The sequence below is a fragment of the Oncorhynchus masou genome, chromosome 6 (genome assembly GCF_036934945.1).
Source record: "Oncorhynchus masou masou isolate Uvic2021 chromosome 6, UVic_Omas_1.1, whole genome shotgun sequence".
NCBI lineage: Eukaryota > Metazoa > Chordata > Actinopteri > Salmoniformes > Salmonidae > Oncorhynchus > Oncorhynchus masou.
The window spans coordinates 61,043,774-61,061,719 of NC_088217.1; the positions used below are offsets into that span (position 1 = coordinate 61,043,774).

A 17,946-nucleotide genomic window follows, 5' to 3' on the forward strand; every position below is an offset into this window, starting at 1 on the left:
AACCTACGTTCATGCGTTTGATTTGACTGACCAGTTTAGCCTCATTTCATTACGGTCGTGGGAGACTTTAAACCGAAGTCGAACAACGCACCCTTCGCCTAGCACTGTGCTAGCTAAAACTTACCCTAGCCTAACGAGGTGCTTGCTAACTAGCTAATGCCTACACTAGCCTCACAGCTATAGCATTCATACACTGTGCTCACTTCAGCTATCCAAACCGCTCACGGTTGAGGCTGGTTGGACGTGCTGCTATGGTAGAGAAAATAACATTAAATTCTCTGGCAACAGCTCTAAAGGATATTCCTGCAGTCAGCATGCCAATTGCACGCTCCCTCGAAACGTGAGACATCTGTGGCATTGTATTGTGTGACAACTGCACATTTTAGTGGCCTTTTATTGTCCCTAGCACAAGGTGCACCTGTGTAATGATCTTGCTGTTTCATCAGCTTCTTGATATGCCATACCTGGATTGTGGATTATCTCGGCAAAGGAGAAATGCTCACTAACAGGGATGTAAACAAATTTGTGCACAAGATTTGAGAAGCTTTTTGTGCGTATAGAATTCTGGCATCTTTTATTTCAGCTCATGAAACCAACACTTTATATGTTACATTTATATTTCTGTTCAGTATATATATCACTCTTTGTCCCCTTGAAACTAGGGGCACAGGGCCATGTTAATTCGATAAAAATGGCTCTCTGACGCCACCAGAGGGTGCCACCACACTACCTCAGGTGAGCGCAAATCACCAGTTCTTTCTCATAGCAGAGAATTAACACGCTTTCACAGTTACTGCCTAAGTGCTGTCTACTATTACAAGGGGATACAAACTTCAGTTTGCTATGAAATCCCCCATTTTCTACTGGGTTGCATTATCAATAGCCAACGACCACTAGCCAAAAGTCGCCGCCATGCGGCAGAAGTGTAACATGCGTAAAACAGAAGGCTAACACAGCATGCACACAGCTTTTATTAAACTTTATGTGTTCTGGTGGAAGTCCATTCATTTCAATGGAATTTAATCTGCGACTCATCTGCTGTACTATTAATCAGACCCCTCGACTTTTTCCACATTTTGCTACGTTACATTTACATTTTTGTAAATGTATTCAAAAAATAAACATACCATATTTACATAAGTACATTCAGATCCTTTGCTATGAGACTCGAAATTGAGCTAAGGTGCATCCTGTTTCCATTGATCGTCCCTGACATTTTGACAACTTGATTTGAGTCCACTTGTGGTAAATTCAATTGATTGGACATGATTTGGAAAGGAACACACCTGTATATAAGGTCCCACAGTTGGCAGTGCATGTCAGAGCAAAAACCAAGCCACGAGGTTGAAGGAATTGTCCATAGAGCTCCGAGACGGGATTGTGTCGAGGGGGAAGGGTACCAAAATATGTCTGCTCCATTTTTTATATTATTATTATGATATATTATACTTTTTTAAACCTTTATTTAACAAGGCAAGTCAGTTAAGAAAAAAAGTATTATTTACGATGACGGCCTACCCTGACCAAACCTGGACAACGCTGGGCCAATTGAGTGCCGCCCTATGGGACTCCCAAACAAGGCCGGATGTGTTACAGCCTGGATCTGAACCAGGGACTGTAGTGACGCCTCTTGCACTGAGATGCAGTGCCTTAGACTGCTGCGCCACTCGGGACCCCATTCAAGTTCCCCAAGAACACAGTGGCCTCCATCATTCTTAAATGGAAGTAGTGTGGAACCACCAAGACTCTTCCTAGAGCTGGCCACCCAGCCAAACTGAGTCACTCGGGGGAGAAGGGTCTTGGTCAGGGAGGTGACCAAGAACCCGATGGTCACTCTGACAGAGCTCCAGAGTTCCTCTGTGGAGATGGGAGAACCTTCCTGAAGGACAACCATCTCTGCAGCTCTCAACCAATCAGGCCTTTATGATAGAGTGGCCAGACGAAAGCCACTCCTCAGTAAAAAGGCAGATGACAGCCCGCTAGGAGTTTACCAAAAGGCACCTAAAGACTCTCAGACCATGAGAAACAAGATTCTCTGGTCTGATGAAACCAAGATAAAACTCTTTGGCCTGAATGCCAAGCATCACGTCTGGAGGAAACCTGGCACCATACCTACGATGAAGTATTGTGGTGGCAGCATCATGCTGTGGGGATGTTTTTCAGCAGCAGGGACTGGGAGACTAGTTAGGTTTGAGGGAAAGATGAATGAAGCAAAGTACAGAGAGATCCTTGATGAAAACCTGCTCCAGAGCACTCAGGACCTCCAACTGGGGCGAAGGTTCGCCTTCCATCGGGACAACGACCCTAAGCACACAGCCAAGACAACACAGGAGTGGCTTTGGGACAAGTTTCTGAATGTCCTTGAGTGGCCCAGCCAGGGTCCGGACTTGATCCCGATCTAACATCTCTGGAGAGACCTGAAAATAGCTGTGCAGCAACGCTCCCCATCCAACCTGACAGAGCTTGAGAGGATCTGTAGAGAAGAATGGGAGAAACTCCCCAACAACACTTGTGCCAAGCTTGTGTCATACCGAAGACAATTCAAGGCAGTAATTGCTGGTAAGGGTGCTTCAACAAAGTACTGAGTAAAGGGTCTGAATACTTATGTAGGTGTGATATTTCAGTTTTTTTGGGGGGGTTGCATTTAAAAAAAGAAACCGACTTGGGTGAAAAAATAAGACATCAAAAATATTACCACAACTGATTTTAAAGACTTACAATAACACTACTATGAAAGGACATATAGATTACACTGTAGGGCATTGCTTTCCAACCCTCTCCTTGGGTACCACCAGACATTTAACATATTTGTTGAAGCACTGAACTGACAATTAGTCAAGGAAGGGCTTGGTGATAGTTGACTAATTGAATCAGGTGTGCCAGTTTACGGATGCAAAAAATGTGACATTCCTGGTGGTCCCTGAGAGTGTTTGGAAGCATTGCTGTAGGCTATATTACCTGTCATTGAAGTGTTATTACACTTCACGACTCAGGTAAAAGATAAATATGTATAAGAGAGACTGGGTATGAATTCCTACACCATTTCCAAAAAATCACACACAATTTATTCATCACCTGTTATGGCTGCATCCAAATTATGTTGTAGCCACATGTATACAGAGTTTTAATTTGAGAATAAACAGTGACAGTTTCACTAGTATATTTTCCAGTTTTAGTCCGTCCCTGGTTAGTAGGAAACAATGAAAAAATGCAGTGGAACTGGCTTCAAGGTCGAGAGTTGAGTTTGATGGATCTAGATCATGCAAATTAAATCAGACAAAATCATCCATTTAAAAGTTTAATAGAGTAGAGAATCTAAATGCATAAACATACACAATAGCATTGGGAGTGTGTTGTTTCAGAGATGTAGAGCCAGGTAAACAAAGATCCTGTTAACAAAGATTCTCAGAGAATCAGGTTTCACCAGCTAAGACCAAGTCTAACAACCTGTTAACTAGGACAGACAAAAAGAGAAACACAGAGGGAGGCAGAGAACACCCTGGCCCTGAAATAGTGACTTGTCAGTTTGAAGTGACTGAAATACATTTTTTTGTGCATATCCGATTTGAATCTGTTCTTTTCCTGCAGTCAGAACAGCCAAAAGGTACATGGAATTGGATATTGCCACCTTTGTAGGTGGTTTTAAATAAGTTACAAACCTGATTCCTGGGAATGCGACTTGTCTCTGAACGGTCAAATCTGATTTATTTGCACTCAAGTGTTTTTTTATACTTTTATTTGGCATGTGTTGTTGCTTGCTAGCTACTCTGTTGACAGTTTGACAAGAACATGACGTGGCAGCTAACTACCCCACATGACCAAAAGTATGTGGACAGCTGCTCATCAAACAACTCATTCCAAAATAATGGGCATTAATATGGAGTTGGTCCCCCTTTGCTGCTATAACAGTCTCCACTCTTCTGGGAAGGCTTTCCACTAGATGTTGGAACATTGCTGTGGGGACTTGCTTCCATTCAGCCACAAAATAATTAGTGAGGTCGGGCACTGATTTTGGCCAATTAGGCCTGGTTCGCTGTCAGCATTCCAATTCATTCCAAAGGTTTTCGATTGGGTTGAAATCAGGGCTCTGTGCAGTGCAGTCAAGTTCTTCCACACCGATCTTGACAAACCATTTCTGTAAGGACCCCCCTTGGTGCACAGGGGCATTGTCATGCTGAGCCATTGTTGCTCCTAGACGTTTCCACTTCACAATAAAAGCAGTTACAGTTGACCGGGGCAGCTCTAGCAGGGCAGAAATTTGTCAAACTGACTTGTTGGAAAGGTGGCGCCCAATGACGGTGCCACGTTGAATGTCACTGAGCTCTTCAATAAGGCCATTCTACTGCCAATGTTTGTCTATGAAGATTGCATGTCTATATACCCTATGAACTTGTGGACGATTTGATAGGTTCTCCTTGTCCCCCTAGATGGAAGTTCCACCATATTCCTTATACCAATTATATCATATCAGATCTCCACCCGTGTATAGTGTGTAGGGCAGGGTTCTTAATGTTTTGAAAAACCTTTTTGCCCTCAGTACAGCCTCAATTTTGTCGGGCATGGACTCTACAAGGTTTTGAGTGTTCTACAGAGATGCTGGCCCATGTTGACTCCAATGCTTCCCGCAGTTGTGTCAAATTGGTTTGATGTCCTTCGGGTGGTGAACCATTCTTTATATACACAGAAACCCAGCAGCATTGAAGTTCTTGACAAAAAACAGTGCTCCTTGCACCTACTACCTAGTTAAATAAAATACTACCATATCCCATTCAAAGGCACATAAATATTTTGTCTTGCCCATTCACCCTCTGAATGGCACAAATTCCGATTTGGCTCAAGGAAAAAAACATCCTTCTGTAACCTGTATCCTCCCCTTCATCTACACTGATTTAAAATGGATTTAACAAGTTACATCAATAAGGGTTTATTGCTTTAACCTGGATTGCATCACAGCGCTAGAGGCGTCACTACAGATCTGGGTTCGACCCCAGTCTGTGTCGCAGGCAACTGGGAGAAGCATGAGGGCGGAGCTTAATTGGCACAGCGTCGTGAGGGTTTGGCCCGCCTGGATATCCTTGTCCCATCGTGCTCTAGCGACTACTTGTGGTGGGTCGGGCGCATGCACGCTGACATCGGTCACCAGTTGTACAGTGTTTCCTATGACCCATTGGTTGCGGTTGGCTTCCAGGTTAAGTGAACAGTGTGTCAAGAAGCAGTGCGGCTTGGCAGGGTCATGTTTTGGAGGACGCATGGCTCTCAACCTTCACCTCTCCCGAGTCCGTATGGGAGTTGCAGCAATAGGACAAGACTGTAACTACCAATTGGATATCACGAAAAAGGGATAAAAAGTACAAGGAAAATGTGTGTATATATCTCAGCAAAAATAGAAACAGCCCTTTTTCAGGACCCTGTCTTTAAGAGATCATTTAAAAAAAAATCGAAATAACTTCACAGATCTTCATTGTAAAGGGTTCAAACACTGTTTCCCCATGCTTATTCAATGAACCATAAACAATTAATGAACATGCACCTGTGGAACAATCGTTAAGACACTAACAGCTTACAGACGGTAGGCAATTAAAGTCACAGTTATGAAAACGTAGGACACAAAAAAGGCCTTTCTACTGACTCTGAAAACACCAAAAGAAAGATGAGCAGGGTCCCTGCTCTTCTGCATGAGCGTGCCTTAGACATGCTGCAAGGAGGCATGAGGACTGCAGATGTAGCCAAGGCAATAAATTGCAATGTCCATACTGTGAGACCCCTAAGACAGCGCTACAGGGAGACAGGAGGGATTGGTAGGTGAAATGAAGTTGGAAGAAATGACAGCAGTTTTACAGGCGCCCAACCAATTTCGCTATTATGTGGGGGGTTTTTTGCGTTATTTGTAACTTATTTTGTTCATAATGTTTCTGCAACTGTATCTTATGGCAAAAAAGAGCTTCTGGATATCAGGATCGCTCACCTCGGATTAGACAAATATTTTTTCCACAACAAAGACGACGCACAAGACATTCTCCAAACACCCCACAGGACCGACATCCCCATTATTTGCAAGAGGAAGCTGCGCATGTACAGAGGACATAGAGCCGGACGTGTGGTCAGGACCCGGAGAAGGCAACTGGGAAAGCTGCCGTTACCATCAATACAACTCACCAACGTGCAATCATTGGACAATAAATTTGACGAGATACGATCACGAATATCCTACCAACGGGACATCGAAAACTGTAATATCCTATGTTTCATGGAATCGTGGCTGAATGATGACATAGATATTCAGCTAGCGGGATATACGCTGCACCAATAAAAAACCTGCCATTTCCAGCTACAATAGTCATTTACAACATTAACAATGTCTGTGTCACGCCCTGGTCGAAGAATTTTGTGTTTGTCTTCATTTATTTGGTCAGGCCAGGGTGTGGCATGGGTTTTTGTATGTGGTGTGTTTGTATTGGGATTGTAGCTTAGTGGGGTGTTCTAGTTAAGTCTATGGCTGTCTGAAGTGGTTCTCAATCAGAGGCAGGTGTTTATCGTTGTCTCTGATTGGGAACCATATTTAGGCAGCCATATTCTTTGAGTGTTTCGTGGGTGATTGTCCTTAGTGTCCTGATGTCCTTGTTCTGTGTTTATTTACACCAGTATAGGCTGTTTCGGTTTTCGTTAAGTTCTTTGTTTTGTAGTGTTTGTAATTGATTCGTGTTTTACGTTTGTTTATTAAACATGGATCGTAATCTACATGGCGCATTTTGGTCCGACTCTCCTTCGCACCTAGAAAGCAGTAACAGAATCACCCACCACAACAGAACCAAGCGGCGTGTCAACAGGCAGCAGCAGCAGGAGGTACATAATAAGGATTTCTGGACTTGGGAGGAAATCCTAAACGGAGAAAGACGTGAGGAGGAAGAACTGGAGGCGGTAGAAGTGGAGAGGCGCTGGTATGAAGAGGCAGCACTGCGACGCAGATGGAAGCCCGAGAGTCAGCCCCAAAAGTTTATTGGGGGGGGCCTCACAGGGAGTATGGGGACGTTAGGTAGGAGACCTACGCCAACTTCCTGTGGTTACTGGGGGGCTAGAGAGACCGGGCAGAGCCTTCCTCCTCTACAGCGCTGCTGGAGTCTCCTGCCTGTTCAGCGCAGCAAGAACTGCCAGTCTGCATGGAGCAGCCAGAGCTGTCAGTCTGCATGGAGCAGCCAGAGCTGCCAGTCTGCATGGAGCAGCCAGAGCTGTCAGTCTGCATGGAGCAGCCAGAGCTGTCAGTCTGCATGGAGCTGTCAGTCTGCATGGAGCAGCCAGAGCTGTCAGTCTGCATGGAACAGCCAGAGCTGTCGGTCTGCATGGAGCAGCCAGAGCTGTCAGTCTGCATGGAGCAGCCAGAGCTGTCGGTCTGCATGGAGCAGCCAGAGCTGTCGGTCTGCATGGAGCAGCCAGAGATGTCAGTATGCATGGAGCAGCTAGAGCTGTCAGTCTGCAAGGAGCTGCTAGTCTGCAAGGGGCTGCCAGTCTGCAAGGGCTGCTGCCAGTCTGCATGGAGCTGCCAGAGCTGCCAGTCTGGAGCAGCCAGAGCTGCCAGCCAGAGCAGCCAGAGCCGCCAGTCTGCAAGAAGCCGCCAGAGCTGCCAGTCTGCAAGAAGCCGCCAGAGCTGCCAGTCTGCATGGAACAGCCAGAGCTGTCAGTCGCATGGAGCAGTCAGTCCAGTCTGCATGGAGCAGCCAGAGCTGCCAGGAGCAGCCAGAGCTGTCAGTATGCATGGAACAGCCAGTCTGCAAGGAGCTGCCAGTCTGCAGCATGGAATAGTCCAGAGCCGCCAGAGCTGGCAGTCTGCATGGAGCTGCCAGAGCTGCCAGAGCAGCCAGAGCCGCCAGTCAGCATTGAGCAGCCAGATCCGCCAGTCTGCAGGATCCGCCAGTCCAGTCTGCATGGAGCAGCCAGAGCCGTCAGTTCAGCAGAGTCAGCATGGAACAGCCAGTCAGCATGGAATAGCCAGAGCCGCTCAGCATGGAGCAGCCAGATCCGCCAGTCAGCATGGAGCAGCCAGATCCGTTCCAGATCCGCCAGTCAGCCAGACTCTTCCAGATCTGCCAGTCAGCCAGACTCTTCCAGATCTGCCAGTCAGCCAGACTCTTCCAGATCTGCCAGTCAGCCAGACTCTTCCAGATCCGCCAGTCAGCCAGGATCTGCCAGAACCGCCAGCCCGCCAGGATCTGCCAGATCCAACTACCTGCCTGAGCTTCCTCTCAGTGCTGAGCTTCCTCTCAGTGCTGAGCTGTCCCTCAATCCCGAGCTGTCCCTCAGTCCCGAGCTGCCCCTCAGTCCAGTGGGGTTCAGGGTGAGGACTACTAGGCCATGGTCGGCGGTTAGGGTGGACTGTCCAAGGACGCGAGGAGGAGGGACTAAGACTTTGATAGGGTGGGGTCCACGTCCCGCGCCGGAGCCGCCACCATAGACAGACGCCCACCCGGACCCTCCCCTATGGTGTTTGGTGTGCGTCTGGGAGTCCGCACCTTGGGGGGGGGTTCTGTCACGCCCTGGTCGAAGTATTTTGTGTTTGTCTTCATTTCTTTGGTCAGGCCAGGGTGTGGCATGGGTTTTTGTATGTGGTGTGTTTGTATTGGGATTGTAGCTTAGTGGAGTGTTCTAGTTGAGTCTATGGCTGTCTGAAGTGGTTCTCAATCAGAGGCAGGTGTTTATCATTGTCTCTGATTGGGAACCATAAAATGGCAGCCATATTCTTTGAGTGTTTCGTGGGTGATTGTCCTTAGTGTCCTGATGTCCTTGTTCTGTGTTTATTTACACCAGTATAGGCTGTTTCGTTTTTCGTTAAGTTCTTTGTTTTGTAGTGTTTGTAATTGATTCGTGTTTTACGTTTGTTTATTAAACATGGATCGTAATCTACACGCCGCATTTTGGTCCGACTCTCCTTCGCACCTAGAAAGCCGTAACAGTCTGCACCGTATTTCTGATCAAATTGATGTTATGGTAATGGACAAAACAATTGATTTTCTTTCAAAACTTTTGAAAGGTAGTGTAAAATATATACAGTGCCTTGCGAAAGTATTCGGCCCCCTTGAACTTTGCGACCTTTTGCCACATTTCAGGATTCAAACATAAAGATATAAAACTGTATTATTTTGTGAAGAATCAACAACAAGTGGGACACAATCATGAAGTGGAACGACATTTATTGGATATTTCAAACTTTTTTAACAAATCAAAAACTGAAAAATTGGGCGTGCAAAATTATTCAGCCCCTTTACTTTCAGTGCAGCAAACTCTCTCCAGAAGTTCAGTGAGGATCTCTGAATGATCCAATGACTAATAAATGACTAATGATGATAAATACAATCCACCTGTGTGTAATCAAGTCTCCGTATACATTTTTATGGATTTTACTTTTTATGGATATCTTTAAGAAATGGCTTTCTTCTTGCCACTCTTCCATAAAGGCCAGATTTGTGCAATATACGACTGATTGTTGTCCTATGGACAGAGTCTCCCACCTCAGCTGTAGATCTCTGCAGTTCATCCAGAGTGATCATGGGCCTCTTGGCTGCATCTCTGATCAGTCTTCTCCTTGTATGAGCTGAAAGTTTAGAGGGACGGCCAGGTCTTGGTAGATTTGCAGTGGTCTGATACTCCTTCCATTTCAATATTATTGCTTGCACAGTGCTCCTTGGGATGTTTAAAGCTAGGAAATATTTTTGTATCCAAATCCGGCTTTAAACTTCTTCACAACAGTATCTCGGACCTGTCTGGTGTGTTCCTTGTTCTTCATGATGCTCTCTGCGCTTTTAACGGACCTCTGAGACTATCACAGTGCAGGTGCATTTATACGGAGACTTGATTACACACAGGTGGATTGTATTTATTTCCACTTCATGATTGTCTCCCACTTGTTGTTGATTCTTCACAAAAAAATACAGTTTTAAATCTTTATGTTTGAAGCCTGAAATGTGGCAAAAGGTCGCAAAGTTCAAGGGGGCTGAATACTTTCGCAAGGCACTGTATATACAGTGGGGAGAACAAGTATTAGCAGGTTTTCCTACGTACAGTGTATGTAGAGGTCTGTCATTTTTATCATAGGTACACTTCAACTGCGAGAGACGGAATCTAAAACAAAAATCCAGAAAATACATTGTATGATTTTTAAGTAATTAATTTGCAGTTGAAGTGTACCTATGATAAAAAATGACAGACCTCTATATGCTTTGTACGTAGGAAACACTGCCGATTTTGCAGGTTATCAAATACTTGTTCTCCCCACTGTACATACACAACACCACTTTACATTTGAGAATAATAATGATATTCGTGTGTGTCAATGTATAAAATGTCCAATTAAATGATGCATCATAGAGCAGCTGGTGAGTTGGACGACATTTTTTTTTTGAGTGACAATGCAGTAAGTGGAGCTGGTGGTGGAATGAACAAGTTATCTGATTCGATTCAGTCAGGATGCGATGCTGGAAAGGAGTGATGTCAGAGGTGTCTGAAAGGTGTTTCCGGGTACGTGGTCTAGGGTGGTGGGTGACTTGAAAGGTGCTTTGCTTCAGATGTCTGGTAGCTTGAGTGGTGCTCAGGGTCGGCATCAGGATGTCCTCCTGTGGACTTAGGCTCTTCCCAGACAGCAACCTCAAGCGTTCCCCTGTCCTCTTCTAGCTGGTTGTTCTCATCAAATCAAACTGTATTGGTCACATACAAGTGTTTAGCAGATGTTATTGCGGTTGTCGCAAAATGCTTGTTTCTAGCTCCGCCAGTGCATTAATATCTAACAAGTAATATCTAACAATTAAACAACATATACATAATACAACATATACCAACATCTTCCTCTCCCTCTTCCTGTCCTGTCTTGTCCCTGCACCTGGCTATCATATTCCCACTTGTGGGATGTGATTTTACAAATGGGTCAAGAAACGGCAAGAACAGTGGTTGCTAGCTACAGCCTCAGTCCTCTTTCTTTGCTTCTCTGCCTTTTCTCCTTTAGGTATCCGTATTTGGTTACTAAATGCTTAATCTTCTACAAAGTGACCAAAAAAATGAATTACCTTAAGCACTTCTCTCTCTATTTTTCACGCACGCACGCACGCACGCACACACACACACACACACACACAAACACACACACACACACACACACACACACACACACACCATAGCTTGTGGCTAGCTAGACTTGGCAACACGGCAAGCTAACGTTATCTTAATTTTATCGCCTATTAACCAATTTGGCATCTTAACGTGTGCTGCAGCAAATTACCATGCTGTATTTGTGGAATTCTGTTCATGGTATACATCAGAAGTTATATTGAATATCGCAGGGTACACGGACAAAATTATTCGCTATGTTTTTGTGTTATCTTGACTGTGAAGATGCGGAGCATGGATTGAGACAATTGCGTACAATTTACCATACGGCAACGTGTTGATGCAAGCTGTGTGCACACAGCGTAAGCCTTATACTTCTGTCTGCCCCACAGACCCGGGCCTGGTAAAGGGCAGCCCGTTGGTTTCTGCAGCTAATCATTCCAGCTTCACAGTGGGGAGGGGGCAACATGCTGGCTTTACGGGACCTAAACCCCAGACAACGCAGCAAACTGCCGATACCCAGGTTAGGGCCCTGAACCAGGGCAGACCTGGAGGAAAAACTTCTTTTTCTGCAGCCGCAGCAATTGTTGGGGAATAATCAGAATTGGTGGGTAACATAGATAAGATGTTTTATATTCATCATATGCTTGTAAGTTACTTCTCTCATAGAATTTGTTTTTGTATAATACTGTGGCGAGGTTGCAGTTATCTGTTCTATGTCAAGACTAAGTTGCATGGGCCGCAGAGGGGAGAGGTCAAAGTGTCATCATGTGTAAACATATCTTTTGCTCCACTGTGTCGGTGTGCCAGTCACTCCCTACTTTTCCCATCGGGGAAAGGAGGATGGCAGTGTCTGGAATCATTCTATGCTCTCCGTGAGTTTGTCCAGTATTGGTTGTATTTAGAATTGGTTGTATCTAAATGACAATTTGATATATGCCTGTTGATATGGAGGGTTGGTTTATGGTTCTGAGTTTGAGAAAGGAGACAAAGCTGAACAATGAATTATGCCGATGCTGTCTTATCCTGTGTATCTTTGCTATAAAGGATCCCATTTGCCATTATGTTGGGACTCTCAACTTTTCATTAGAGATTAGAACTGTTGAAAGTCAAAATGCTATTGCAATGTGGAAGGGACTCTCAGAGAATTCATTGATAGACACTGAATTGATCTGAGAGTCACAAGATTGTGATAGAGCTGATATAATTAAAGATGGACTTTGATAACTAACTCTGACTTGTGTGTGGTTTGCGCTCATGATTTGGAAAATAGAGGAAATTTCCACGACATTTGGTGACGAGGAGGGGATGTGAATCTTCACTCGGTGATCGTTCCTACGATCTAGGTAAATAAATCGTGCATGAGGGATCCCCTAAACTTGGGATCTCAGGGAGAACCACACTTCGGGAATGAAGCAGATGGACCAACCTTTGATCTAAGAGGAAGCGAGCCGAGTGGATACCACATCTCAAACTGATTTATTTTTAAAGAAAAAGGTGAGCGAACCACACACAGATTTGAAGTCAAGTTTTTTAATTATGCCTGTTACGTATACTCTGAGCGTGAAGGCACCTTGGCGGCGTAAGCAGGGCCGAGTCAGAGGAGAGTAATCTAGGGGTTTTGTGGACTCAAAAGATACTCTGCACTGTCCGGTTGCGATTGACCAAGAGCCCTCCTGACACTGAATTGATCACAGTGGGGATTTGGTGAGGTCTGTCGGGGTGAGGGGCCAGGGGGACTGTGTGTTCTAGGTGAAACACGGTACTTGGTGAAGCCCTATTGGAAGAAGGACCTCATTCTGTGTATCTGTGTGATTTGTCTAAGTGACCCTCAGATGTGGTGAATTCCAATTATTTTAAATGTGCTAGCCAGGTATGCCCTGGGTTACTCTGTGTGAGTATTTTGTTATGGGATCACTAGGTAATAGTTGTCGGACCGTTCTGTGTGAGCGGGGTAGGGTTGACTCTGTGTGGGCAAACCTTTTTCCTGATGTTCTGTGTGGACGTCTGACCAGTTCTATCTGATCAGTAGCTTGCTGTGCCTTTACCTAGCTACGCACTTTAGTAGAAATTGAAGTTAGAACTGTTCAAACAGTAATGTTAGCTACAAGGTTTCTTGCTTGCTGTTGAGCGACAACTTTTTTTAACATTAGCCTAGCTACTTGTTGTAAATACCAGGGCTTGTGTTCAAACTATTGAGGGGTCTGATGACAATACCAGGTAATTAATTCATTTAATTCAGTGGCGAACACAACAGGATAAATGCTTCATGTCATGTGGCCATAGTTAGCTTTCTTGCCACTGCACAATGCACTGCCACTAGCTGTACCTAATGTTAGTAACGCGGTAGCCTACATTTCTATTTTCCACGGCGGTGCTGGTCCCACCACTTCTCTTTTCTTCTATATAGTTCTGATTTGTCACATCGATTTTATTTGTGTTGAGCTGATTGTAATGTTCGCCACATGCTATGCAATATTAGTTTCTACCTGAACGGTTACAGCAGGAATGGGTCTAGCTAGTTTTATTGCACATGACCTGTTATAGTGAAAGTCATGGTAAGCTGCACTCATTAATGTTTCACCTTCACACTCCAATTCGACAAAGTAGGTGGCAGTCCTAGCTATCTACAGAAAGTTCACACAATTCTACTTTACTCATTGTTTTGGTTAATGTTGTGCTTCATCTTATGTCTTTTCAGGATCTACCTGAACGAGTGTGAGCTAGAGGGGCAGCTAGCTGTCACCTCAACAAGTGTTTAGTCTCACTGCAGAATTAGACGTTCATCCACGTTCTCCAAATGTCACATTTCTAAGTGTTTTTGTTGCTCCTACTACTCTGTATCGTTCTGTTACTCCAAACGTCAAAGTTAAGATTTAAGTTTAGGCACACATTCCGAATGGTTAAGGTAAGGGTTAGGGTTTGCAATAGGGTTAAAACAAAAAACATCTAACCAACGTCCATGACTGGGATTGAACATTTGCCCATCCACCACAACACTAACAAAACCCAAGCCTACTTGATGATAAAAGTGCTCTTGATTGCCCCTAGTGGCTGGTTTTGAAGGCATTTCCTGATGTCTTTGGGACAATTTCGACGTCAATCTTGAATGATCTCCCTGGTGACCTGCATGGATGAATCAGAAGTGGGAGAACCAAAGATACACTGTATGCTACTGTATGTTATCTTGGCATTTATTGCTGTGCTGTACTTGGCTAATAAATTTTTCTTTGAGAGCAACAACACTTTCCCATCTATTTCCTATGCTTCACCAGCACATTCATGTAAGTGTGAAGATATACATGTTAGAAAGGTGCACGTGTTCCAGACAAAATTTACTGCAATTGGCATACTACCTTTTACAGGTATTTACATGTAGTATGTTTGATGCTGAAAGCTATCCTTTTCCATATTTTTTAGGAGTTAAAAGCTCCCTCCACCGGAGTCAGCACCGAAGGTAAGGGAGGCCACAGCCACATCCTGGGAGTGGTATGCGGTGATTGATGAGGTGCTGGGGGGCTGCCACTCCATCAACACACCGGTTATCATCTCCTCATCCTCCCTAGGTGCAGCTGTGGGCTGCTCTCCCTTCCAGAAGGGTCCAGATGTGGAAGTTGGAGAAGGTGAATGCAAGGGAGGCATGCCTTATGGCCATTTTAGAGGCCATGATTAAGTAGTTTTATGCATTTTGTATGTATTTTGTACTGTTTTTGGTGAAGTCCTTTGTTTAAACCCAAAGTGGAATTCTGTTCTCGTTGAAAAGTGTTTTTTTGTATGTAATATATATATATATATATATGATATTGGTAAATCTACTGTTGGTGTGTTTTACTTTCCCATTTCAACATAAAAAAAATGCACTTGCACATCTGACCTATCTTGTTGCAGGTGCATGGTAACAGCTAGATAAGTTGAAAGAAAAAAGAAACCTGCACACTGCTCACTATTATCACTTTTTTATTGAAGCTTAGGTGTTTGCCTCTTAGCGTTCTTCTGAGCTTTTTGCTCTACTAAACTAAATAAACCATCTTTGGTATAATAATAATAATAATAATAATACTATTACATTTCATTTCTATAGTGCTTTTCATAACATTCTCAAAGCACATCCAAAGCAAAAACAAGCAACACATCATCATGAGTAGCCTAGCTATCTCCCGTTCATTCCTCTCAGGTGACTCTTCAATTGATACACGCTTACGGTCAACTCAAGTTTACTCCAAATATGTTGTTCCAAATGCTAGCTACTAGGCTAATGTTAACCTAAAACAACACTCCGCTGTAGTGAAAGGTCACTGGGTAGGGTTACAGACGATCAAGACAACCTGGAACTCGGGGGAAAAACGTGCTGCGACTGGGGAAAAATTGTTTTGAACGGTCATCCAACTCGGAATTACAAGTCAGCAACTCTGCATTATCCTGAAGGGAGTATGGATGTGGACGGAGGTGTTGGAGTGTGTTTGGGTGTTTGAGGTCACAGATGACGTGTGTTTTGGCTGCAGCACAGTATTGTACTAACGCCACTCCTTGTCTGAATGAATGTTTGCTCCAACCATATATTATATCGCATGATATTACATAAAATTCTCTCAGTAGGCACTTACATTTCTCCTCACGTCTTTTCCCAGGAAAACAAGCACCTTTCAGAAATGGACTCCATCCTGCAATAAAAGGCAAGTTGTTCTGAATGTCAAAATACTCAAGTGAAGTAAAGAACCTGTGTCCGTTTGGATTGTCAGGAAATGTGCATGGCCACCGGGCATTGGTAAATATGTCAGAACAGAACTACTCTGATGCACATTCACAGTGTACTACTTGGACAGCCTGATCCAAACATCATGGTGTTAGCTAGTCAATCATTATATAAATCCCAGCAAAAAAAAGTATAGCTGGTAAAGTGCTTTATTCACTTGTTTGGAAACATGGATAAATGCTATAGCACTCACATGGATAACGTCTGGGTAGCTTGCAATGTAGGTCTTTTTTAATTAGGTGGATGAGCAATAATACTTGGAAAAACATGGAGAACCAGCCACTTATTTATCAACACAAGAATATATCAAGTAGATACAGGGACTATTCTTGGAATAGTACTATTGTACCTGAAGTTATATTGAATAAAATATACTATGCTTGCAGGCCTAATTTTTAATTGAAGATCAGCACAATATTCAATGAAATATACTATGCTTGCAGATTTAATTTTAATTGAAGATTAATCCGTTTTCTTTGTCAGAATTTGTCTGAGAGTTCTGTAGATAATGTATGAATACATACCTAGAAATCCACCAGAACTCAATAATACTTACTGGAAAACCTGCTATCCATCAGTACTAGCAAAGATTCAAGATAAAATGTATCAAATCCCCCATTTACTATAGTAAAGTTAAAAACAACTTCTGTCTTACTTGGCTCTAAGCCACAGTGTCAGTTACAGATATTTAGTGGGAAATTGTCCGCATTAATCTTGACCCAGGTGGGAAAAGTTAACAAAATCAGGGAAATTATACTGATTGTTTTCTCTAATCTGGTATTCAAGGTGAAAAGGCAAAGTCTTTATTGCGTTTCAACCACATCAGCCACTGCAATATTTCAAGGCTTTCAGAAGACAAACACGCCACAGCGTCAGTAATCAGTTTTTGATTTCACTGTATGCTGTTTATGGAGCTCTGCAGTGTTTGTGTGGCTCCTTGGTGTGGCAGCGATCCCCAGCCAATCACATTTCCCCATTTCTCCTCTGAGCAAACACCCAGTGTGGCCCAGGAGACCCAAGCCAAATGAACGCAGAGCAGGACACCAATTTCCCCAGTTCGTCAGGCTGCTTCCCGACGGACACATGCATTTATTTATCTACACGTTGACGCTCAGAGAGTGTTTGTATTGGACCATTCGGCTCCCACACTGAATCAGACCCTTGAGGAGGGGTTGTTTTCATACAGTAAAATGGGGAGATTCACATCTGAGCCTTTATAGAAATAAAATTTGAACATACAGGTAACTAAAATAAAGGAAACACTTGAGTAAATGAGGGATACAAAGTATATTGAATGCATGTGCTTCCACACAGTTGCGATTCCTGAATTCATTAAGCAGTTAACATCACATCATGCTTAGGGTCATGTATAAAAATGCCCAGTTGCCCATTAGTTTGGCTACCATGGCGAGAAGAAGATATCTCAGTGACAAGGAGCATAGGGAATTAAATGGGACGGGTGTCTGTCGCCAGATCTCGACCCAATTGGTTCTGTAGCTGCGCCTGTCAGTGTTTTCCAACACCAACAAAAAAACAGCAGATTATGGAATTTCTTGTAGAAGAATGTTGTCGGATCCTTCCAATAGTTCCCAGACACTTAGAACACAGAATCTATGCCAAGGTGCATTGAAGCTGTTCTGGCGGCTCGTGGTGTCCCAATGCCACTTTACGTTTGAATTTCCATTATTTTGGCAGTTACCTGTACATCATGATGTGAGCCACAGCACTGCTGGTTTTCATCCTTCCCCTTTAATCAGGGACTGAGTGAATGACCTGAAACAAATATACTGAACAAAAATATGAACGCAACATGTGTGAGCACAAATTTCTTTACATCCCTGTTAGTGTGCATTTCTAATTTGCCAAGATAATCCATACACTGATTAAACTGATGTCAGAAACAGTCTCAGGGAAGCTCATCGTCTTGACCACAGGCACGCTGGATGGCAGGCAACGTGTATGGCGTTGTGGGCAAGTGGTTTGCTAATACACAGAGATACCTTGACGATCCTGAGGCCCATTGTCGTGCCATTCATCCTCCGCCATCACCTCAGGTTTCGTCATGATAATGTAAGGCCCACTGTCGCAGGGATCTGTTAACAATT

General features: G+C 43.9%; 1 pseudogene; it reads left to right on the forward strand.

Annotated features, from left to right (window-relative positions):
• LOC135541644 (RNA-binding protein Raly-like) overlaps positions 1-17,946 on the forward strand; it is a 32,822-nt pseudogene that overhangs the window by 13,452 nt on the left and 1,424 nt on the right.